Genomic DNA, 24,936 nt, shown 5'->3' on the forward strand with positions numbered 1-24,936 from the left:
AGGCATAATGCTACCTGACTTCAAACTATACTACAAAGCTACAGTAGCCAAAACAGCATGGTACTGGTACCAAAACAGATACACAGACAAATGAAACAGAGCAGAGGCTTCAGGAATAATGCCACACATCTACAACCATCTGATCTTTGACATATCTGACAAAAACAAGCAATGGGGAAAGGATTCCCTATTTAATAAATAGTATTGGGAAAACTGGCTGGCCATATGCAGAAAACTGAAACTGGACCCCTTCCTTACACCTTATACAAAAATTAACTCAAGATGGATTAAAGACTTAAATGTAAGACTTAAAACCATAAAAACCCTGGGAGAAAATCTAGGCAATACCATTCAGGACATAGGCATGGGCAAAGACTTAATGACTAAAACACCAAAAGCAATGGCAACAAAAGCCAAAATTGACAAATAGGATCTAATTAAATGAAATAACTTCTGCACAGCAAAAGAAACTATCATCAGAGTAAACAGGCAACCTAAAGAATGGGAGAAAATTTTTGCAATCCATCCATCTGATGAAGGGCTAATATCCAGAATTTACAAGGAACTTAAACAAATGTACAAGAAAAAAAAAACAAACAACCCCATCAAAAGGTGGGCAAAGGATATGAACAGACACTTCTCAAAAGAAGACATTTATGCAGTCAACAAACATGAAAAAAAAGCTCATCATCCCTGGTCATTAGAGAAATGCAAATCAAAACCACAATGAGATACCATCTCATGCCAGTTAGAACAGCGATCATTAAAAAGCCAGGAAACAATAGATGCTGGAGAGGATGTGGAGAAATGGGAATGCTTCTTTTTTTTTTGAGACAGAGTCTCGCTCTGTTGCCAGGCTGGAGTACAGAGGCATGATCTCAGCTCACTGAGACCTCCACCTTCTGGGTTCAAGCAATTCTCCTGCCTCAGCCTCCCGAGTGGCTGGGACTACAGGCGTGCTCCACCATGCCCAGCTAATTTTTGTATTTTTAGTAGAGACAGGGTTATACTGTGTTGGCCAGGATGGTCTCGATCTCTTGACCTCGTGATCCGCCTGCCTCAGCCTCCCAAAGTGCTAGGATTACAGGCTTGAGCCATCACACCTGGCCAGGAAAGCTTTTACACTGTTGGTAGGAGTGTAAATTAGTTCAACCATTGTGGAAGACAGTGGTGATTCCTCAAGGGTCTAGAACCAGAAATACCATTTGACCCAACAATCCCACAGTATAAACCTTTGGGTATATACTGGGTATGTACCCAAAGGATTATAAATCATTCTACTATAAAGACACATGCACATATATGTTTATTGCAGCACTGTTCACAACAGCAAAGACTTGGAACCAACCCAAATGCCCATCAATGATAGACTGGATAAAGAAAATGTGACACATATACACCATGGAATACTATGCAGCCATAAAAAAGGATGAGTTCATGTCATTTGCAGGGACATGGATGAAGCTGGAAACCATCATTCTCAGCAAAGTAACACAGGAACAGAAAACCAAACACCACATGTTCTCACTCATAAGTGGGAGTTGAACAATGAGAACACATGGACACACAGAGGGGAACATCACACACCAGGGCCTGTCAGAGGGTGGGGGGCAAGTGGAGGAATAGCATTAGGAGAAATACCTAATGTTGATGACGGTTTGGTGGGTACAGCAAACCACCATGGCACGTGTATATCTACGTAACAAACCTGCATGTTCTGCACATGTATCCCAGAACTTAGAGTATAATTTAAAAAATACAATAACAAATAACATTACAACAATAAAAATAATGCAAATAAAAACCAATACAGTAGAACAACTATTTACATAGAGTTTACATTGAATACAATGTACATGATACAAGGTATCATAAGTAATCTAGAGATGATTTAAAGTATACAGGAGGGGGCTGGGCACAGTAGCTTACAGGTGTAATCCTAGTACTTTGGGAGGCAGAGGTAGACAGACCACTTGAGGTCAAGAGTTCAAGACTAGCCTGGCCAACATGGCAAAACCCCATCTCTACTAAAAATACAAAAAATTAGCCAGGTGTGTTAGCACATGCCTGTAATCCCAGCTACTCAGGAGGCTGAAGCACAAGAATCCCTTGAACCCAGGAGGTGGAGGTTGCAGTTAGCTGAGATCGCGCCTCTCTGGGAGACAGAGTAAGACTCTGCTTCAAAAAAATAAAAAATAAAGTATACTGGAGGGGAGTGGGCACAGTGGCTCATGCCTGAAATCCCAACACTTTGGGAGGCCAAGGTGGGGACGGATGGCTTGAGCTCAGGAGTTCAAAACCAGCTTGGCCAACATGGTGAAACCCTGTCTCTACAAAAAGTACAAAAAAATTAGGATATGGTGGCACATGCCTATGGTCCCAGCTACTCAGGAGGCCAAGGTAGGAGGACTGCATTTGCCTAGGAGGTCAAGGGTGCAGTGAGCTGTGATTGCACCACTGCACTCTAGCCTGGGCAACAGAGCAAGACCCTGTCCCCTCAAAAAAATGTATATGGGAGGATGTGCATATGTTATATGCAAATACTACATCATTTTATATCAAGGACCTGAGCATCCTCAGATTTTGGTATCCCTGAGAGGTTCAGGAACGAATCCCCCTCAGACACCGAGGAATGACTATATTTACTGAGAAGTTACTAACGCCAAGAACTGTGCTAAGCCCATGTATAGATTGACTCCACAGTTCCCCCAAGTAGGTCTGTGGTCTAAGTTATTAGACCCACCTGCTGTGGTCCTGAAAATGCAGGATTTATATTCATATCATTGTTCCAGGGATCGCATTTGTGGCCAAGCTAGGGGATATCAGTGCGCATTTAATCATTCAACAAGTCCACAGGTAGGACTTTGTATGTTAGTTTTACAGAGTGGGAAAGTGAGGCTCTAGAAGCATAAGTGATGGCACTAAGTTGACAGTCCCTCTGACTTCACAGCTGGGCACCTAGGCACTGCAGTCCAAACACTGGCAATAAATATGGCACCACCCAGTGACTTAACAGCTGCCCCGGATTCTACTTTATGGATTACCTGGTACTAAGTAAACACAATCTTTCCTTTTTACCTTTTCTTTTCATTACTTTGGGGTGTGACATGGACTTGGGTTCCAAACCTTGGGCTTAAAATCCTTTCTAGATGTAGCCAGAGTGAAGCACCACTTCAGTAGCAGTTAATTACCTTTAATGATAATTGGTAACACTAATAATTGCAGCTCCCATTTACTGAGCACTTACTACAGGCCAGGCCCTGTGCTACGGGTGATGTGCGCCCTTTGAACACATCATCTCCTTCATCTCGCCCAAATGAGTGTGGGCTGGGGATATTCACATCGCCCTCAGCTCCCTCCCTCCCTCCCGGGTATGCGGGGAGACAGTGATACCATCAGTCAAGCCTGGTGATTAAGCATCTTGGGCCTTTGCTACTGTTTCCATAATAAGGTAGTGGCTTTTGACCTACTTCCTGGGCCAAAACCCTCTCTGGGGATTTGGTGGCTCTGTGTAAAACCTGACCCGTGGTCTATCTCCTTGTGGTCAAGAATCAGGGTGGGGCAGTGGGCGCTGGTGGAGAGAAAGGGGGAGGAAAGATTGCAGCATGAATCAGACCCTGGCTCCACACTTAATGGTCACCAAGAAGTCTGCCCCACCGTGGTGGCATTCCAGAGGCCAGAGGCCAGTGTGACTACTGCAGCTGGAATCTGACAACTGTGGCTTCCACCATGATGACACCTTGAGAGACGCTTGGTGGTCACATGGGGTGTGTTTTCTTCCCTACTCTTCTCTCACAGTCTTTTCCACTCTCAGCCGGGCCCTTGGGCTGTCCCTGGGGAAGGGAGCAGAGGGCTATTCGAGTAGAATTCTTGGTAGGCAAGCACTTCCTCTGGGGACTCTTGTATTCATGCACTCATTGGTTCCTCTGCACATCCATCCATCCATCCTTCCATCCATCATCCATCCATCCATCCATCCATCCATCCATCCATCCATCCCTCCCTCCATCCATCCATCTATCCATCCATCCATCCATCCATCCATCCATCCATCTATCCATCCATCCATCCATCCATCCATCCCTCCATCCATCCATCCATCCATCCATCCATCCATCCATCCATCCTTCCATCCATCTATCCATCCATCCATCCATCCATCCATCCATCCATCCATCCTTCCATCTATCCATCCACCCACCCATCTGTTTATCCATCCAGCAAATGACTACGTCTAAGGCACACTTGTAGATATTTGGGGCTATGGGAAATAACAAGGAGTAAGACACAGACCCTGCTCTCAAGGAGCCTCCACTCTCATGTGGGAAACAGAAGTAAACTGACAATGCCGTAAACTTTGGGAGTAGTTTCTAGGAGACATATTAAGCTGTGCTGAACAAGTTCATTTGAATTACTCAGAGCCAGTTTGGCCTCTGGAGGCACACATCCCTGCTCAGATCTCAGCTCCACCAATTATCATCTGCATGGCCTTGGGTAAGGCACTTCACTTCTCTGAGCCTCAATTCCCTCATCTGTAAAGTGGGAGTAATTATAATACCTACTTCACTGAGTTGTGAGAATTAAAAGGAATATGTATGTACAGGACAATGCCTGGCCTGTAGTAGATGTGCAATCATTGGTTACTTCATTTCTCTTTTCTTCTTTAAGCTCTCTGGGGGGTACAGAAATGGATAAGCTCTAGTTCCTATCACAAAGGGACTTAGAATGTAGTAAGAGAGAGTGACCGTGGGTTTAGCCCTTGCTGTTTGCCAAGTACCGTGAAATACTTCCTGTTTATTTTCACATTTTGTTTGTACAACACAGTGAAGGCTTTATAATTCCCATTTCACAGATAAGGTAATGGAAGCTCAGAGAGTTAAATGACTTGCCAAGTTTGCACAGCTAATAAGTGGCAAAGCTGGGATCTGAACTCTGGTTTATTTTACTGCCGAGTCCACAGTCAAACACTAGGTTATAGTGTCTGTACACAGCTGTGCATGGTAGAAGGTAATAAGTATCCTAATAAAGTGTCAAACATATTGTTCTGAAAACATGGAGAAAGAACTTCTTGGGATTTCTTGGAGAAGATGGTATTTGAGCTCCATTGTGAAGGAGAGAAATCTAGAATATCAGTCTCATTTCATAGAGATCGCAGGTGGCAACTGTGGTCTTCCAGGCAGACAGCACAGCTTGGGTAAAAGCATGAAGGCGAAAGTGTGCAGTGCTTTAAGGGAGTAATCCCAGAATCACATACCATTTATAAAACCTGAACATCATGTTAGTCCAATCCCATTATCTCACCGGTGACAAAACCGAGGTCCTGGCCCAGGCCCTGTGGTAGTGAGTGGCAATGCTGGGGTCAGCCCAGCATTGTTGGAGTGCAGAGTGTGGGACAGATAAGGCTCACCAGAAAAGTGGGAGTCAGATTACAGAAGACCTTGATTCTAGTGTGAGGAGTCTGGAAATGGAGAACGGTTGAAGGTACCTGAACAAGGTGAGTTCCAACCTATTGATGGCGGAACTGGAGGGACCACAGCCCCACGGGATAGGAATCTTGGGTGGGGTCCAGCAAATCATTGCCTTCATGTGATTTGAGCCACTTCAACTGGTCTGGAGCTCTTCATCATGGGGACATTCATTTGCTTATCGAAAAAATAGGTTTGCTTGAGGACTGGCAGTTCTAACAAGGTGTTTTGATTTCTAGATTTAGAGGTCTCCCCTGTTAAATAAATGTCCTCATAGAACTCTGTATTTTCTCCTTTGGAGCACTTATCACAGTGTATCATTAAAGTTAATTGTGTGAAAGTAGTGACTGTCTGGCTCCATGGTCGGATCAAAGCTCTGGGGTGGGAGGGACTGTCGTCTGTTTTTTTCAACACCATATACCTAACATCTAGCAAGGGCCAGGCATAGAAGGGCTTAATCAAAATTTTTGAATGAATCAATGAACCAACCAATGAATCAAAACTAAGTTCAGCCCGATCAATTTCCAGATAAGAAAACTGAGGTCCAGAGAGAAGCAATTCCTTCATTCAACTTGACACATATTCCTTGACCTACTATGCACCAGGCAATATCGTAAATATAATGAACAAGACAGACGAGGTCCCTGTCCTCATAGGGATTAGGAGTGAATAAACAATATGTGAGTAAACAGATACATTGAAAAGGCAGTTCTGTTAGGTGCCTGTCTTGAGAACAAGGTTTCCCTTGGAAACAGGATGGGCTGGCCAGAGATGACTCTTCTTTTCCTTAGCACACACTTCATCCTCTACCTCCTCCAAATATTTTGAAGGTTTTGGTTTAAATCAACATGTGGGATCAACTCTCAGGCATTTTCTCCCAAACCAGATTGAACATTTGGAGTTCTGGGATGATGAGTTTGAAGCCACCAATAGCATTTGTGGAGCACACTATCTGCTTCTAGAAATGTAGGCAGGCCAGGCACAGTGACTCATGCCTGTAACCCCAACACTTTGGGAGGCTGAGGCAGGCAGATCACTTGAGCTCAGGAGTTCAAGACTAGCAACCCAGGGAGATCCAGTCTCTACAAAAGAAAATACAATAAAAAAAAAATTAGCTGACCTTGGTGGTGTGCACCGGTAGTCCCAGCTACTTGACAGGCTGAGGTGGGAGGATCTTGTGAGCCCAGGGGGCGGAGGCTGCAGTGAGCCATGATTGTGCTACTACACTCCAGTGACAGAGTGAGATCCTTTCTCAAAAACAAACAAACAACAACAAAAAAAAAAAAAAGAAAGAAAAAAAAAGTAGGGCAGACCAAGAGACAGAGCCCACAGCTTACATCATCCCAAAGGTCAAATTCCACTTGATGAGGCAAAGAGAACCAGGGAGGTTCTCATTATTGTTTGAGTTTGCATTTCCTTGATTATGAATGAGGTGAAACATCTTTTCACACACTTCCTGGCCATTTGAGTTTCCTCCCCTGTGAAGTGGTTGTTCGTGGCCTTCTTTTTTTCTATGAGCTCCGCCTCCTTTCGCACAGGAGGAAACTAAGGTTGACAGTCAACATGACTTGCCTAAAATCAGATAACTATTCTACATAAAATTACAGAAAACTATGTTATCTATTGTATGTTGCCTTCCTCAAGGTAGGTACCTGCTCAAGACCTGTGTGTCGGACTGAATTTAAATGAATAGAGAACAACCCTGAATGTGAGACGCCATCCTTGGGTGGTGAAAGGAACAGAGATCTGGAGTCAGCCAGCCCAGGAGGGCACTAAACCTGGCTGTGCTGTGTGATCTTAGATAAGCACCAAGCCTCTCTAAGCCTCCATTTCCTTGTGGAAATGTAAGAATCTCTATCCCCAGGTGAATCAGGCAACCTACCACAGGGCTTGCTCAGGGACCATTCTTTTTTCCCTCTCGCCCCTTCCTGGAGGATGCAGAACAGCCAAGTGCACAGGGTTGTGGAGGCCAAATCAAGCAGGCACAAATAGGAAAGCAGGCTGGATGATGGCCCCTAAAATGTGCAGTCTTAATCCCCAGAGCTTGTGAATATGTTACCTCACCTGCTCAAAGGGATTTTGCAGATGTAATTAAGTTGACGATCTTGACACGAGAGATTATCTGGGTGGACCCAATGTAATCACCAGGTTTTATGGTCAGAAAGGTCGGAGATACAGAGAGAGAAGTGAGGACAGAAGGCAGAGGTTAGAGTGATGTTCTTTGAAGATGGAGGAAGGGGTCACAAGCCAAGGGATGGAGGCAACCTCTAGAAATTGATAAAAAGAAGAAAATAGATTCTTCCCTGGAGCCTTGGAGGGAGCATGGCCCTGATGACATCTGGATTTGATCCAGCAAAACCCACTTCAGACTTCTTTATTTTTATTTATTTTTATCTCTTTGAGACAAGGTCTCTGTCACCCAGGCTAGAGTGCAGTGGCACAGTCATAGCTCACAGCAGCTTCGACCTCCTGGGCTTAAGCAATCCTCCTACCTCAGCCTCCTGACTAGCTGGGACTTCAGGCATGCACCACCACACTTGGTTAATTTTTTTACTTTTTGTAGAGATGGGGTCTCACTATGTTGTCCAGGTTGGTCTCAAACTCCTGGCCTCAAATGATCCTCCTGCCACAGCCTCCTAAACTGCTGGGATTACAGACATGAGTCACCGCACCCAGCCCCATTTCAGACTTCTAATACGTAGAACTGTAAGAGGATACATCTGTGTTGTTTTAAGCCACTAAGTTTGGGGTAATTCATCGCAGTGGCAGTAGGAAACCAACAGAGATGACATCTTGGAAAAACCAAGTTTTCTGAAGGAGGGGAGAGACATGAATGGTGGTGAAGAAACAATAATAGCTCCTGTGTTTTTTTTAAGTGTTTATTTTATACCAAGAAGTGTTCAAAACCCTTGTTTCAAATTATTTCATTTAATCCTCACATCACCAAGTGAGATAAAAGCCATTATCCCATCTGCCAACCAAGAGAACAAACGCCCAGCAGGGGCGAAGAATTTAGTCCTGTTAAGTTAGTGGAGGAGCTGGGATTGGAACCCAAGTCCACCTGTCACCAAAACACCATGATTTTCCCGAAGTGGAAGTCTATGGCTTGGCCAGAGGCCAGAGGAAGTCTAGGCTTTAGTTTTAGAGCTGGCAGGTTGCTGCCAAGTTCGCTTATTTGTGCCTAGCATTGCACTAATGCAGGGGAGACCCATACTCCCTAGGAGACAGGATGTGGTGGAACACAGAGACCCAACCTGAACAATTCTGAAAATATAACCACGTTCTAAAATGCCTAATTGTGTTTAAATGAAGTGGAGAGGGGAAGAAAAAGAGATATTGGGCCTAGCAGGGTGGGCTTTTGAGAGAAGGTGGAGCCTTAACTGGCCCTTGAAGAATGAATAGGAATTAGGGAGATGGGGAGAGGCCCCTCTGATGGGGGAAAGGGCTAGAGAAGGGGATGCTGCCTGTGCCATCCCAAGCTGTGATGTAGCAGAAACTCAGTCCTGGGAGAACTTATACAACTCTACGAGAAAAACCTTGAAGATGCCAAAAGCTAAATGGATGAAGGAAAGGTTAGAAGACAGGAATAAGCAATTCACGAACACATGGAAAGATGTTCCGTCTCATTAGTTATTGAAGGAATGAAAATTAAAATGAGATGCAAATGGTTGCCTATCAAATCAGCCCAGATTTGAGGAAATGATAATAGCCAAGGTTGCCAAGGGTGTGGTTGAAAGAGGAGCTCTCATTCATGGCTGGTGGGAGTGGAAATTAGTACAACTGTTTTGGAAAACAATTTGGCAATGTGTCTTAAAAGCCCTTGGTATGTTGATATCCTTTGATCCTGTACCTTCTCTTCAGGGAGACCTGCTCAGGTTATTGTGAATAGGGAAAACCTTTGTATATGAAATTCTCACTGCATCCTTACTTATACAGTGGAATAACTACCACAGCGTCCCAGAGGGGAATGTGAAGTAAATTACGGTATCTCAAGCTAGTGAAATATGATGTATCCATTCAAAATAATGGCAGCAAAAATCTAGATTTGCTTTAACATTTTACATTAAGTGACTACAGCAGGACACAAAATTTCACCTCTAGCAGCGCAGACACATACAAAGTGTTTTTTGTAATTGTGGTTAAAAAAAAAAAAACCTCCACAACATAAATTTACTCCCTCAACTATTTTTAAGTGTACAGTAGTGTTAACTATATGCACGTTGTCATATAACAGAGCTCTAGAACTTTTTTTTGTCTTGTTTTGTTTTTTGAGACAGAGTCTCACTCTGTCGCCGGGGCCGGAGTGCAGTGGCACGATCTCGGCTCACTGCAACCTCTGCCTCCCGGGTTCAAACGAGTCTCCTGCCTCAGCCTCCTGAGTAGCTGGGATTATAGGCACCCGCCACCATGCCCGGCTAATTTTTTGTATTTTTAGTAGAGACGGGGTTTCACCATGTTGGCCAGGCTGCTCTCGAACTCCTGACCTCGTGATTCGCCCTCCCTCGGCCTCCCAAAGTGCTGGGATTACAGGCGTGAGCCACCGCGCCCGGCCAGCTCTAGAACTTCTTAATCTTGCATGACCGAAAATCTATACCCACCAAACAACTCCTCATTCCCCTCTCTTGAGTCCCCGGCAACCAGCACCCTACTTTCTGTTTCTATGAGTTTGAATGACTTTAGATACCTCACAGAAGTGGAATTGTGCAGTATTTGCCTTTTTGTAACTGGTTTAATTCACTTAGCACAATGTCAAAGTGTTTCCTAAAGGATTCAAATAAAAGACGCCAAAACTTGTGGTTGGCTTTGTGTGGTGGGTCTAAACATGGTTTTAAGAGTTCTTTCTACGTTTCCCTTTTTCCAAATGGTTTAGGCGTGTAGTATCCCTTTAATAATAAAATAAGACTCATTTCTTTTTAAGGAAAAAGGATGAGAAAGTGGGTCCCAGAAGCCTAGGAAGTAGCACATTCTTAAACTTGTCACATGCTATGGAGGTGATAGGCTGGCACAAAGAAGACCTTAGGCTAAAGAAAAGGCTCCAATACGAGGCCCAAAGCATCGAAGCTTCCCCTTGCCATCTTGCCTTCCCAGAAGACCAGTTGCCTTCTGGGTAAGGCCTGAGAGGCAGGGACGTAGAGGACACCCTGCCCTGCTTCTCTTCTCCGAGAATCTACCACTTCTGGGCCCAGATTTTTTTATTTTTTATTTTTATTTTTTTGATACGGAGTCTCACTCTGTCGCCCAGACTGGAGTGCAATGGTGCGATCTCGGCTCACTGCAAGCTCCGCCTCCCAGGTTCACTCCATTCTCCTGCCTCAGCCTCCCGAGTAGCTGGGACCACAGGCGCCCACCACCGCGCCCCGCCAATTTTTTGTATTTTTAGTAGAGACAGGGCTTCACCGTGGTCTCGATCTCCCAACCTCGTGATCCGCTGGGCCCAGTATTGATTAGCGACAGGGCCAGCTGACATTCACCACCCAAGACAACTATGATTCATTCCTCCCTCTCCCAGGGAATGTTAAATAGCTGTCTGCTCTTGGCTGTCTCTAAACCCACCCAGCCAAGCAGCCCTCGGGGACTTCAGCCGAGCTCCACCCGCTACGTGCAGAGTTAAAAGGAGGGACTGATGCTAAGTGGGCATAAATTAGGAAGTAGGTGGAGGGGACAGAAATACATCCGCCCAGTACTGTTTTTTGGGTCCACTGCTGTATTGGAAAATCCTTGCGGGCCCAGATCTTTTGTTGTCCAGCATCTCCGCCTCCAGCCCTGATTACAGGGTTGTAGACCTTGTAGAGACTTCATAAATATTCATTCATTGGATGAACCAAGAGCATCCTATCATTTGGGCAAACAGCTCATTTGAGGTGTGGTGCATTTATCTTGGGAAATCAAGACACTGGAAAGTTACAGCAACAGGCAGAGGACAGGCAGGGAGGAGACCTCAGGCAGAGGACATGCAGGGAGGAGACCACAGGCAGGGAGCTGGAAAGGATGCCGGCCCAGCAAAGGGGGTCTCAGTTACCTTCCATCCCACCCTGCTTCCATGCTGCTACCTCTGAGTGCTAGACCCCTCCCCAACTTGATGTCTACTCCTATCCCTAAGAAGCATGATATGAACACAGGCAAGCACACTTCTCCCATCCTATTCAGGTCAGCTGGAACACAATAAGCACCCACTGCTACCATCCCTCAGGACCGGGAAAACCAAGTGTGAGTCCCAGCTCTGCTGCTTATGAGCTGAGTGACCTTGGGCAAGTCATGTATCCAAGGGGCAACAGACTATATAATAACTATGTAAGGCATACCTAATTTTAAAATATTCATTTTTTGAGTTCTTGGAAACTTTACAAATAGCACCTACTTCTCGCAATGCCCTGTGACGGAGGGACTATTCTTATCCCCATTTTACAGAGAAAGAAAGCCCAGATTCAGAGAGGTTTAGAAAATTTCCCAAAGTCATAAGGTTATGAAGTGGTAGAGCTGAGATCTGGACCAGCTGTGATGACTTTACAACTTGGGCTCTGCCATCAGGCCATGCTGCTTCCCATCCACAACTACCTAAAAAGCATTGCTGTAAGGCTCAAAAATGGGGTCACGTATGTGAAAGCATGTTGTGAACTCCAGTGCGCCACATGATTATTAGGCTGGCTGTGGAGACATTCACAGGACAGGGAGAGGGGAAGGGACTGGAAAATCTCAGGACCACCTACCACACCTGCATCTGTCCCTATAAGCTTCTCAATTCCCATGAGGGTGTTTGGCCCTCAGGCAGCCCTCCCTCCTAAGGTGGACCGGAAGAAATTCTCCTTGCTCTGGAACTAAGAGTAGTTTCACAACTAGGGCTGTGTCCCGTGAGCTCTCTGCATCAACCAATTGATCTTTCCATCAGCTGACAAGGTGTCCAGAGTGCCTAAAATGCATTCAGCACAGCGCCAAGCCCTCTGCCTTCACTGGGGGGCCAAGCCAGGCTTCAGGAGGCAGGCTTTTGCCCCAAGAGAGCTGCCTAACTCCAGGGCTCTGGGGAAAGAGAGGCTGACTAGAGAAAGCCCTCTTTCAGATGTCACTGGAGGTAAGAACTCATAGATGACAAAATCACATGCTTTGTAGGTCTGGCTGCCTGAACTGGCTGTTGATTGACTCAACCGTACAATTCATCACCCATTTATCATGGTTACTGAACAACTTCTCAGCAAAGCTGGGTGGCACAGCGATCAACCATGTGGGCTCCAGAATCAGACAGACCTGTGTTGAAACTTGGCACTGTGTTAATGAAATCACTTCAACTTTCTGATCCTCAGTGGCCACATCTGCAAGATGGGGTAATATGATCCATTCACAGAATTTCTGTGAGGAGTGGAAGAGATGATGCATGTGGAGGCTTCAGCACAGTGGATATGTAGTAAGTGCTTCAGCATGTAGTAGGTGCTCAGTAAATGTACCTGTGTGTGGCCAGAACTACTTAGATAGGTAACTAAGATGAATAAGAAAAAGGCTTGCCTTCAAGGATTATACATTCAGTAGCAGGGTCAGAAAACTGCAGTCTATACTGTAATCATGACTGCACTTAATATTTATATTTAGTTATTCCATTCAATCCTTGCCCAACCAAGATCAGGCAACAAAAACTTTGTAGAGCCAGGATTTGAACCCAAGTATGGCTTACTAAGATTGAGACATTAATTTGGAGAAAAGGATCAGATCTAGAGTTAGGAGACCCAGGAATGAGTCATCTTTTTGGATCAATTTTCCTAGCTGTCATATATATATTTGGACATTTGGAAATGAATGTGCTGGGCACTCATCAAGTTGATGATTATTACATACGGTGGTAGAAACTGAAACCAGACATAGTCCTACAGAAAGTAAATTAGAGGCAAGGTCTGAAATCCTTTCTGACTTCTGAGCCTGTGCTCTTTCCCATGTGCTATGTCGACCTGCCAGCCTTGAAGTTCTGATGAGAAATTCACCACGGGTCTGCCAAGGAAGCAATAGGCTTACCAATCATTCATTGTTCTATTGTCAATCACTAGTTTTGAGCAACTGATGGATTTGTACTAAGGTAATTGTGTCTCCTGGGTGACCTAATCATGACACCAGGCAATGAAGAAAGGAGACAAGAGAGAATACTTTCACGGAGCCTGCAGGTATTCATGACCTACTGTGTGCTCAGCCCTATGCCAAACCCCAGCATACAGGTGTCATGCCCTCCCTATGCTTCCAGGCTTGTGGTGAGCCAAGGCAAACACCCAGGAAGTATCCAACCACACAAGACTCTAACCAGAAGCTCAGTTTTACTTTGAATTATGAAGACCTTGGAGTCATACAGAACTGGGTGCAAAACTGAATTCTGATACTCAGTGCCTGTGCAGTTTTGAGCAAGTCACTTCACCTCTCTGAGCCTGTGAAATGGAGATGAGAAGGATGTACTCAGGAATGTTGCCTGACAAAGACTGTGTTGGGTTGTGAAGACAGGGTGGGTTCCAAGACCACCTAGGGGGAACACTACAGCCTTGTGGTTGCCAACTAAAGAAAAATCAGGCTTTGAAATAGTTTTTATTTTTTATTTTTTGAGATAAGAGTCTCACTCTGTTACCCAGGCTGGAGTGACATGGCGCCATCTCGGCTCACTGCAACCTCTGCCTTCTGGGTTCAAACGATTCTCCTGCCTAAGTCTCCTCAGTAGCTGGGATTACAGGCGTGCGCCACTACACCCGGCTAATTTTTGTATTTTTAGTAGAGACGGGGGTTTCACCATGTTGCCCAGGCTGGTCTCGAACTCCTGACCTCAGGTGATCTGCCCACCTTGGCCTCCCAAAGGGCTGGGATTACAGGTGTGAGCCACTGTCCCCAGCCTAAGAATTAGTTTTATTAAGAGGATTGCAACCTGGTAGTCTTTCAGAGAGTTTATGTTAGACTGCTTCAAAGCAGTATTTAAGTCCAGTTTATATGAAGGTGGAGGTGGTTCTGCATGTGCTCAGAAGTTACATCAAACCTACTAAGAAGTTACATTAGAGCAAAATCTTATGAAAGTTTGGGTGCGAGGGTACATGTGTTTATAGATTACAGAGGCACAATCATTAGTCCTGTCAGTATCTCATGCACAGGAAGAGGCAAGGGCCAGGATCATTGAACTTATTTTTTTCTAAAAATGCTGTGATTCGGGCAAGAGATGTGGGAACCTGTGCTCTATCCCGCTCATCATCTTAAGAGCAGGAGGGCTGCGCTGTCACGAGTCAAGGGCTTTGTGAAATTCTGCTGGGAGGCAGAACGAGCAAACATTGCTCCTTACCTCTGCTACTTTGCCTCATGTGGTTAAGAGTGGACTTGCGTAACAGACAGACCGGGGACAGCATACTAACTGCTCCATCATAGCTGCATGACTGTGCAATTTATTCAGTTTCCCAGGTCTCTCTGTTTCTTATAGGAACAGAATGCAGTGATAGCAAGCTATCTCCTGGAGGAGATAGAGACACATCACAGAACAGGAATAGCAAAACTCCAGGGGCAAGGCCCCCAAAGAGCGCACCTATGATATTCAGCTGGACTTAAAAAAAGAGAGAGAGAGTCTAGGGGTTGCCACCAGCCCTGCAGCAACCCTATAAGGGCCTCATGCAGCCGTCTATGGGTGCGACTACCCGTTCCTCCACAGGCAAAGATGGAGGCCCAGAAACACCACTTCTGGTGTTAACGGCTGAGAGTAAATTTCCAGTCCCAGGCTGCACCACGCAGCTGAGCTCTTAGTGGAAGGCCCTGATTGGGTCTGCTTGCCACCGTCCAACATTGAGCTCTCCTATTGGACAGAGCCTCTGCGCCGGCACGCCTCTCTGTATCACCATGAGCCAATTAGCTGAGGCTGGGCTGTGAGGTCACCCAGGGGACAGGCCTGGCTCCAGCTATAACTGGGAAGGAGCCGTTTCCCATAGCGTCCAAGACTCCTCTGCAGTTCATAGCTTTACCTGGCTTTCTTCCCTATGTGCCAGCTCCTCACGCTCATTGATCTGCAGATGGACTCAAATCCTTCCTTCACACGCACGTTTATGAGGCACTGGCCAGAGTGGTGTTGTCTGTGGCCCTGGGACGGAATTTGTGTGCCTAGCAGGATTGCCTATCCAAGACCAAGATGGTGGAAATTACCCGCTCCTTACTTGGAAGTCTGGACAGGACTGGATTGATGGCTGCCGTAACCTAAGCACCAAGAGGAGCATCAAGATGATGCACATGTGCCCGTGTCCACAAAGAGCATCTGTGTCCTTGCAGAAAGAGGAAGGTAGTTGCAGAAATGTAATACAAAGTAGAAAATATCTGTGCCTCAAAAGAGGTGAAGATAGCTTGCAAAAGAGGTGAAGATGTAGTGCTCTGGGAAGGCTGCTGGAGCTAGAGCAGGAAGGACGAGAGCAGATGGCTTTTTAGGACAATGCCACTGTGGCCATCACTGAGTGTTAGCGAGGAACTCACAGACCTCACAAGATCTCTCTTAGTGGGAGACAGAGGAGTATAGTGGTTGGAAGCACAGGCCTTGGAGTTGGCCCACTGGTTTCAAATTCCTCTTCTATTTTCTAGCTCTGTGAACTTAAGAGATGAGATGAAAGTACCTCAGTGCCCGGCATATCAACGAATGGTTATTATCAATTCTCAAATGAACTATCACATGCCCTCAGATAACACATCACAAACTCCAGGATCCACAACGACAGGACTAGAACCTTAGCCTCTTCCGGTTCTTCGGTAATCTGCAATTCACGTTGAATGGTGAGAAGAGACGATGGAGCAGACAGACCCACAGAGGCCTTTACTCAACTCCACACCTCCTCTCTGGTGGCCTTAAGTGAGGCAGGGAAGGCTTACCCGAATCCCTGAGGTGAGCACTCCATCTCGCCCTGATGTCTGCCTGGTCTGTGATGGCGTCCTGGCCTTCCTGCAAGCCTTGGTCGGGGACTGACCTTTCACCAGATGAAATGGACCCCTTCAATGGTTGAGGAAGAGAGAGACTTACCCCTGCCTTCTGTAGCCTGTCATTAGGGAGCAGTCAGCAGCCTAGGGACATGCAAAGGTTTCTAGCCCTTTAACTCTTGATTCTCAACTCCTTCCTTCCCCGGCTCTCCCCCAGGTATCTTATGAGCAGGGGAGGCTTCTAGTGTGAAGCTAGCTCCTCCACAGCTTTAAGATAAAGTTTCATCACTGGTTGGCACTCTCCTTCCAGTTGTTTGTTACCGTATTCTGATCTGTAGGAGATATATTTTAAAGCCCCAGCAAGGAAAGAATTGTTGGGCCTTGCTCTGTGTTTTGCAGTTGCCTTTATTTTAGTACTAACCTGAAAGTAATTATCTGTGGCTGAGTCTGCTTCCACTGGGGTCCTCGAGGGCCGGATCTGTGTCTGATTCATCTCTGTGCTCCCAGAATTGAGTATAAGGCCTGGTACAGGGGGGTGCCCCATGAATATTTTGAGGGGTGGATGGATGGATGGCATAGCTCATCCATTTGGGCCTAGACACTTGGGAACTCACATCACAACAGAAAACTGTCCCAATTTCTCACCCTCTTACCTGATCTAGGTTATTGCCTAAAATTCCCCCATTTGACAGTTCATCTCTTTGAATTCATCATTTACCGCCTTGGCCTCCTGGAATTTGGATTCTCTTTTAAAATCAGTTTGTCAGGGGTTCTGGAGGGTTTTAAGTGTCTGGAGGGTTTTAAGAGGTTCATGAGTCCCATGAAAGTGTTGGCAGGATTTTCAAAATGTGTGGGTACAGTTTCCTGGTGGCGAGGGTTACCACTAGCTTTCATCAGATTTCCAAAGGGGCCGTGACAAGAAGAGGTGAAGAAGTACCGTGAGGATAGAGGGCTGTACGCGGAGACTTTCTGAAGACCCTGGGTCATCAGTCCTCTCATTTATAGAGGGGAGAGAACGGCACTCACAGGGCTGTTGTCAGAATTCAGTGGTTTTTGGAGATTCCTCAAATTGTACTGGGTCTCCTACATACACCCCGGAGGGCACACTGGAACTTCCTGGAAGGATTTCCATTGCTCTTGAAGTCTTCCTGTGGCCCACATGGCCCTCCAGGCCCTCTCACAGCTTGCTTTCCTGTCTGTCCCCTCAAGCCACAGCTCTTTTTACTTCCTTGAGTGACCCTTGCTTCCTCCCATCATGGGTTCTTTGCACTTCCTGCTCCCTCTTCCTGGAATGCTTTCTCAGAGGTGCCACCCTCATTCCCTCTTTGCCTGAATAACTCTTGCTTTTCCTTCAGATCTCTGCACACTTATCTCTTCAAGGATGACTTCCCTGACCATCCTGACTAGACCAAAACCCTCCTTCACAGGCCCTTAGAGCACTGGAAACTGCTTCAGCACACTGCTGAAGTAGTTTTATAATTTTACACTGACTTTTATGATTCCTTAATTGGTGTCTGGCACCACCACTGCATTGTGGGCTCCAGGAAGGCAGGAACCACATCCATTTTTTCCTCTGCATTCTATTCCCAGGACCTAGCACAATATGTACACATAATAGGTGCTAAATAAACTGGTGTTAGGAGCCTCAAAACTCTTGTTTTTGTGTAAGGGAATGCTTTCTCTAATGCTTTTTTTGTTGTTTCTGCAGAGTTCATGAGGAGGGCTTGTTCTCATGAATAATGTGGGATGGTCATTCTGGGTGTGGACTCTAGAACCAGACCACCTGAGTTCAAATTCTGGCTGTGCCTCTTACTAATGTAGGTCAATCCTACATTTTGGAAATGAGGAAAGTAAGGCTCAGAGAGGCTAAACTATGTACCCAAGGTCACACAGTGGAAAAAACTAGGATTTGAAAATAATAGGACTGACTCCGAAATCTATGCTGTTTTCATCCTAATACTGGGCATTTTTGTTAGAAAAAAGCTCTGAAAGTTTATTTGGGGTGATGGAACAGTTCTGTATCCTGATTGTGGTGATGGTTATACAAGCCTGTACATGTGATAAAATTTCAGAGAAACATACACAAGCACACACACAGAGTGCATGTAATGTAGAAACTTGTAAAATCCAAAGAAGATCTGTTTTTGAGTTAACGGTATTGTACCTATGTCAGTTTCCTGGTTTTGACAGTGTACTTTGGTTGTGTAAGATGTTATCATTGTGGGAAGCTGGGTGAAGGGTACACAAGAACTCTCTAAACTATGTATGCAACTTATTATGAGTCTGAAACTATTTGAAAATAAAGAATATTATTTGTTAAATGAATTCTGACAGTCAATAAAGGGGGAGTTGAGACTGGCTAATAAACAATGGACATCCCTATCTTACTTAAGGTCTCTTGGACTGGGGGTCAGGAGACTTGCAGAGGCTGAGCAAGAGGCCGCCCTGCCCCTGTGCCTACCCACAACCACAGCCCCCCACCGCATGTCCAGTGGACACCCCTGGAGTGATGCGATTGACAGTAAGGCTCATTAGTAAGACAGACTCTGGTTGGTCTGATCCAGGAGTGTACTGAAGCCAGCTTGAACCAGCTCTCCAGAGCCATTGTGTCCATCTCTTCCTAACTCTGTATGTAGTAAAGTCAGAGTGATAGCTTAAAACTAGCCATGGTGGGAGTCTCTACAGCATAGAAATCAGCAAATGCAACAGATCAGAGTTGGTTTTTTTTCCTGAACAGCACACCACTACCCCAATCTACATCATATGCCTACACTAGAAAGATTATCTTGTGCTTCTCGAAGGATGACAGGGTTCCTATTATAGGGGCTGGCTGTAGCACCAGCCCAGTGTCCAGCTGTCTTTAGCAAGCCACAAAGATCTGCCAGCCACTCACACACAAGGCCTTGTGACCATTTTGGTCACTCTGAGCTATGGCACTAGTTAGTGCCTCAAAATCTGCAGATGACAAATCAGGTGAAGTCTTCACAGCTGTGTTCTGAACAAGCCAGAGGGACTGCAATGGGCAATGTGGCACAATAGACACAGTCTTGGACTAGAAGTTCTAGGCTTGGTTCTATGGCACCTTGGGCAGGTCAGTTCTCTCTGGGTCAGTGTGCTGAGGAAGGGAAGGAAGGAGCATTGAGCTAGATGGTCCCTGAAGGCCTTATCTAAGAACAATTCACTTTCAAAATGAGAACGCAGCCCTGGATCTGCCATCTACTCCCTGCGTGGCCTCTCTGAGACCTCAGTTTCTGCATCTGCAAAAGAGGATAAGAATCTCTTATTCAAAGAATTGTTCTGAGGCATAAATGAGTTTTAGAAGATGTGTTCCCTGCCCTCAAGGGGTCCCAGTCCTGTTGGAAACATGAAACAAACCCACCCAGATCAGTGAATGCTGACTTTCCTGAAGTGTGATCCAGGAGATGATTTCAGTTCATGTTCAGACTCATGTTTTCTGTTAATAATTGCATATGTATGCATTTATTTTAAGGTATCTCAGGAAAAAATAATAGTGATTCACTATTATTTTATGAGGTTTTTTTTAAGGTACCTCAGGAAAAAATAATAGTGATTCACCCAAGAGTGCGTGGACACTATTGCTAAGAATAATAATTTTTTAAAATTGAATTGTTTAAAATCCAACTTAGAAATGTTCAGTAGCTGGGTGCAGTGGCTTACAGCTGTAATCCCAGCACTTTGGGAGGCCAAGGTGGGCAGATTGCTTGAGCCCAGGAGTTCGAGACCAGCCTGGACAACATGGCGAGACCCATATCTACAAAAACTACAAAAATGAGCCAGGTGTGGTGGTGTGCACCTGTAGTCCCAGCTACTTGGGAGGCTGAGGTGGGAGGATTGCTTGAGCCTGAGAGATGGAGGTTGCAGTAAGCCGAGATCACACCACTGCACTCCAGCCTGAGTGACAGAGTGAAACCTTGTCTCAAAAAAAAAAAAAAAAAAAAAAGTTTGGTAAATAAAAACACAGATTGTAAGGGAAATCTCAAAAGTGAAGCTTTGTAGATGCTGAAATGAAAAGTCATTTTCCAAATGGAGGCTCCTGGCTCCAGTTCTGATACTGTGGGATAATGGGTGGGAGATGTGGAGAGGCAAATTTGGGAGTCATACATGAAAAACCTTGACAGCGTTTCTACCTGTTAACCAGGGAGAGAGGCTGGGCTCTGAGGGGTTCCTGGCCGTTGACAAGGTTGTTCTAGAAGCCATCAGATCAGTGAGGGTGCTCTGGCTGGGAGTAATAGAAACTGTGACTCAAAGTGGCCTCAACAAGGAGGGATCTTATGGGCCTCATCACTGGAAGTCCAGAGGGTGGGCAGGCCTCAGGGCTGGTCCTGCAGCAGCCCCACAGTGTCTGCAGGGTCCCAGCTTCTTCCTGTCTTTCTGCTCTGCAGGGCACAGTGCTGGCCCCGCCTAAGGCTGGTTCCTTCTGCAACCTTTGAAGGATGGCCACCTTCTGGTTTTAGTGTTTCCTCCGGCCACATGCTTCCTTCTTCACAACTGGAGGAAGAGAGAGAGCCTCTTCCTCAACCATCAAACAAAAGTTCTTTTCAGTCTGACTGGGACAGCTCGGGTCCCCTCCCTACCGCTGAGCCCATAACTGTTGCCCAAGGAATGCCATTCTCTGCTGGCTTCAGCCTGGATTCCTTAACCAATCACTAGAGAGGGAATCACTATGAGTGGCCTGGACTAATCTGAGCTGAGGAAGACTCCTCCACTGGATGAAACAGCTGAGAGACAACCATGATGTTCATCATCATCATGATTGTCAGATGATCACCAAGCTCACTTCCTCTTCTTCCTGGGCACACAGCTGGACTACATTTCCCAGACCCCCTTGCAGTCAGGCATGGCCACATGATAGTTCCAGGCAATGGAATATGGATGAAGGTGATGTGGACCACTCAGTTGCCTAGAATAGAATGTTTCTAAGGCAGGAGCCAACAAATATTTTCTGTAAAGGATCCGAAACTAAATATTTTCAGCTTTGCAGGTCACATATAGTTTCCATCATATCTTCTTCTCTTTCTCTTTCCTCTTCCCTTCTCTTCTCCTAGCTCCATCCTTCCTCTCCTCTCCTCTTTCTCTGCCTTAGTCACAACCCTTTAACAGTGTAAAACCATTCTCAGGTCTAGGGCTATACAAAAACAGTCTGCTGGCTGGGTTTGGCCCACAGGGATAGTTCGCAGCCTCTGCTCTAGGCTGGCACTGGGAACCACACGTTGAAGATGGATGGCAGAGGCATAAGGTGCCAAAAAACATGGATCTCTAAGTTACTGCATGGAAGAGAGTCCCCAGACAGAGCGCCCTCATTTGGATGTAACTACTGTGAAGAATAAACTTTTTTTTAACATTCTTTTTTTGTGCGGTAATACATAACATAAAATTTATCATTTTAACCATTTTTAAGTGTACAGTTCATGGTATTCACATTGCTGTTCAACCATCACCACCATCCGTCCACAAAACTCTTTCTTTTGTAAAGCTGAAACTTGTACCCATTAAATAATCACTCCCCATCTCCTCCCAACCCAGTCCCTGACATCACCATATTCTACTTTCTGTCTCTATGAATTTGATTACTCTAAGTACTTCATGTAAATGGAATTATATAATATTTGTCTTCTTAAAATTGGCTTAATTCTCTTAGCATAAAGTCTTCAAGATTCATCCATGTCGTAGCATGTGTCAGAATTTCCTTCCTATTTTTTTTTTTTTTTTTTTTTTGAGATGGAGTTTTGTTCTTGTTGCCCAGGCTAGAGTGCAGTGGCGCAATCTCACCCACTGCAACCTCCACCTCTCGGGTTCAAGCGATTATCCTGCCTCAGCCTCTTGAGTAGCTGGGATTACAGGGGCCCACCACCACGGCCAGATAATTTTTTGTGTGTTTTTAGCAGAGACTGGGTTTCACCATGTTGGCCAGGCTGGTCTCAAACTCCTGAACTCAGGTGATCTGCCCACGTCACCCTCCTTTTTTTTTTTTTTTTTTTTGGAGACAGAATTTTGCTCTTGTTGCCCAGGTTGGAGTGCAATGGCGCCATCTCGGCTCACAGCAACCTCCACCTCCTGGGTTCAAGCCATTATCCTGCCTCAGCCTCCCGAGTAGCTGGGATTACAAGCACGTGCCACCACGCCCGGCTAATTTTGTATTTGTAGTACAGACAGGGTTTCTCCATGTTGGTCAGGCTGGTCTCGAACTCCGGACCTCAGGTGATCCACCCGCCTCCGCCTCCCAAAGTGCTGGGATTACAAGCATGAGCCACCGCGCCCAGCCTTTTTTTTTTTTTTTTTTTTGAGACAGAGTCTCGCTCTGTCGTCCTAGCTGGAGTGCAGTGGCATGATCTTGGCTCACTGCAACCTCCTGGGTTCAAGCGATTCTAGTGCCTCAGCCTCTTGAGTAGCTGGGACTACAGGCCACTTTTTCTATTTTTAGTAGAGATGGGGCTTTACCATGTTGGCCAGGCTGGTCTTGAACTTCTGATCTCAGGTGATTCACTAGCCTCTGCCTCCTAAAGTGCTGGGATTACAAGCATGAGCCACCATGCCTGCCCAATTTCCTTCCTTTTTAAGACTGCATAATATTGCATTGTATGAATAGACCACATTTCATTTATCCATCTGTCTGTCAATGGATATTTGAGTTGTTTCCACCTTTTGGCTATTGTGAATAATGCTGCTATGAACATTGGTGTACAAATATGTGTGCCTGCTTTTAATTTTGGGGGGCATATACCCAGAAGTGGAATGACTTCTATTGTTTTAAGCCTCTGAGACTTTTAAAGCTTATTTGTTATAGCAGCAAGTGTTGAAAAATACGATTGCCATTATTATCATCATCATCCTTTTAAACCATTTCTTGAACACATAGTGTGTGCCAAGGACTAAATCAAGGCCTGTATATGAATTTTCCTGGATTATCTCATTTAATCTACAAAACAACCCGGTGAGGGAAATGCTATTTTATCCCCACTTTAGAGGTGAGTAAACTGAGGCTTAGAAAAGTTAAATGGATTATCCAAAGTTACATAAGATCTCTGCACTTGAGTAGCTCACAGTCTACTGAGGAAGAGAGACAAGAAACAGACAATTCCAAGGCAGCATGGTGAGTGCTGGGCTAAACAGAAAAAAATGTTTTGAAGTCTTTAGCTCAGGGGGAAACAGGGTGGGCAGTGGACAGAGAAGGCTTCCTAGAGAAAGGGAAGTCTAAGCTGAGCCCCAAGAATAGAGAAGGTGTTACTTGACAAGGAGTTGGGGGAGAGGGCTCAGGCAGTCAGGTCAGCACATGCAAAGACCCAGAGGTGAGTTAGAGACAGCATGATTTATGTGGACAACTGGCAGGATAGGCAGACTCCAACCCAGGTCTGTGGGCTCTGAAGCCTGTGTTCAAGCACAGTGTTGTGCTGCCTTCCCTGAAAGGAGGAGAGGGAAGGGAGTGAGAAAGAGGAGCAATGATCCCTGAGATTCCTTCCAGACCTGAAGCTCTGGTTCTGTGATTGCCCGAATCAAGCTCTGTGCAAGTATCAGTGTGGGATCCTTCATCATCATTCTCAGGAAACATAGGCAAGTGGGAATCTGGTTCTCCTGCTGTAAATGTTTTGTGAGCACATTTTCAAACACATGAGGCCATACGCTTAATTTGGATTACTCTCCCAAGTCTTGGGGGATTTGGCCTGCATGAGAGCAGCCCACCAGGCCTATCACATTGGTTCATCAATATTTAACACAGAAAACCTGCCTGGGCTCAGGCTCAGGCTCAGTGAGTGTGTCTAAATACATCATTTTTTCTCACCTTCCAAAGGTCACGAGGGGCCGGGTGCGGGGGCTCACGCCTGTAATCCCAACACTTTGGGAGGCCGAGGCTGGTGGATCACTTGAGGTCAGGAGTTCGAGACCAGCCTGGCCAACATAGCAAAACCCCATCTCTAACTAAAACTACAAAAATTAGCCAAGTGTGGTGGTGCATGCCTGTAATCCCACCTACTCAGGAGGCTGAGGCAGGAGAATCACTTAAACCCGGGAGGCGGAGGTTGTAGTGAGCCGAGATTGTGCCACTGCATTCCAGCTTGGGTAACAGAGTGACACTCTGTCTCAAAAAAAAAAAGTCACAAGAAAAGGTCCCCGGGAGGGACAAAGGGTCAGGCCAGGGCTTTGTCCTTCTCTGTGGAGCCTGCAGGCAGGTGGACAGCCTCCTGGCCTCTTGGCTTGGTTACACTCCCCCAGGCCCACCTAAGCCCAGTGCTTGGGCTTCTCTGCCCTTCTGCAGGCAGGTATGCAGGGGCAGCCTCCAGAGTGTTCCAGTGTCCCCGTTCCCAAGAAGCAACCACTAATACCCACTGAGGGCTACTATATTCTGCCACTGTTCTGAGGGAATTTCCACACATTGGCTTGCTGGGTGCGGGGGCTCACACCTATAATCCCAACACTGGGAGGCTGAGGCAGGCGGATCATTTGAGGTCAGGCGTTCGAGACCAGCCTGACCGACATAGTGAAACCCCATCTCTACCAAAAATACAAAAAATAAATAAAAATTAGCTGGGCTTGGTGGCACAGGTCTGTAATCTCAGCTACTCTGGAG

Source organism: Gorilla gorilla, chromosome 1 (genome assembly GCF_029281585.2).
Source record: "Gorilla gorilla gorilla isolate KB3781 chromosome 1, NHGRI_mGorGor1-v2.1_pri, whole genome shotgun sequence".
In the NCBI taxonomy this organism is placed as follows: domain Eukaryota; kingdom Metazoa; phylum Chordata; class Mammalia; order Primates; family Hominidae; genus Gorilla; species Gorilla gorilla.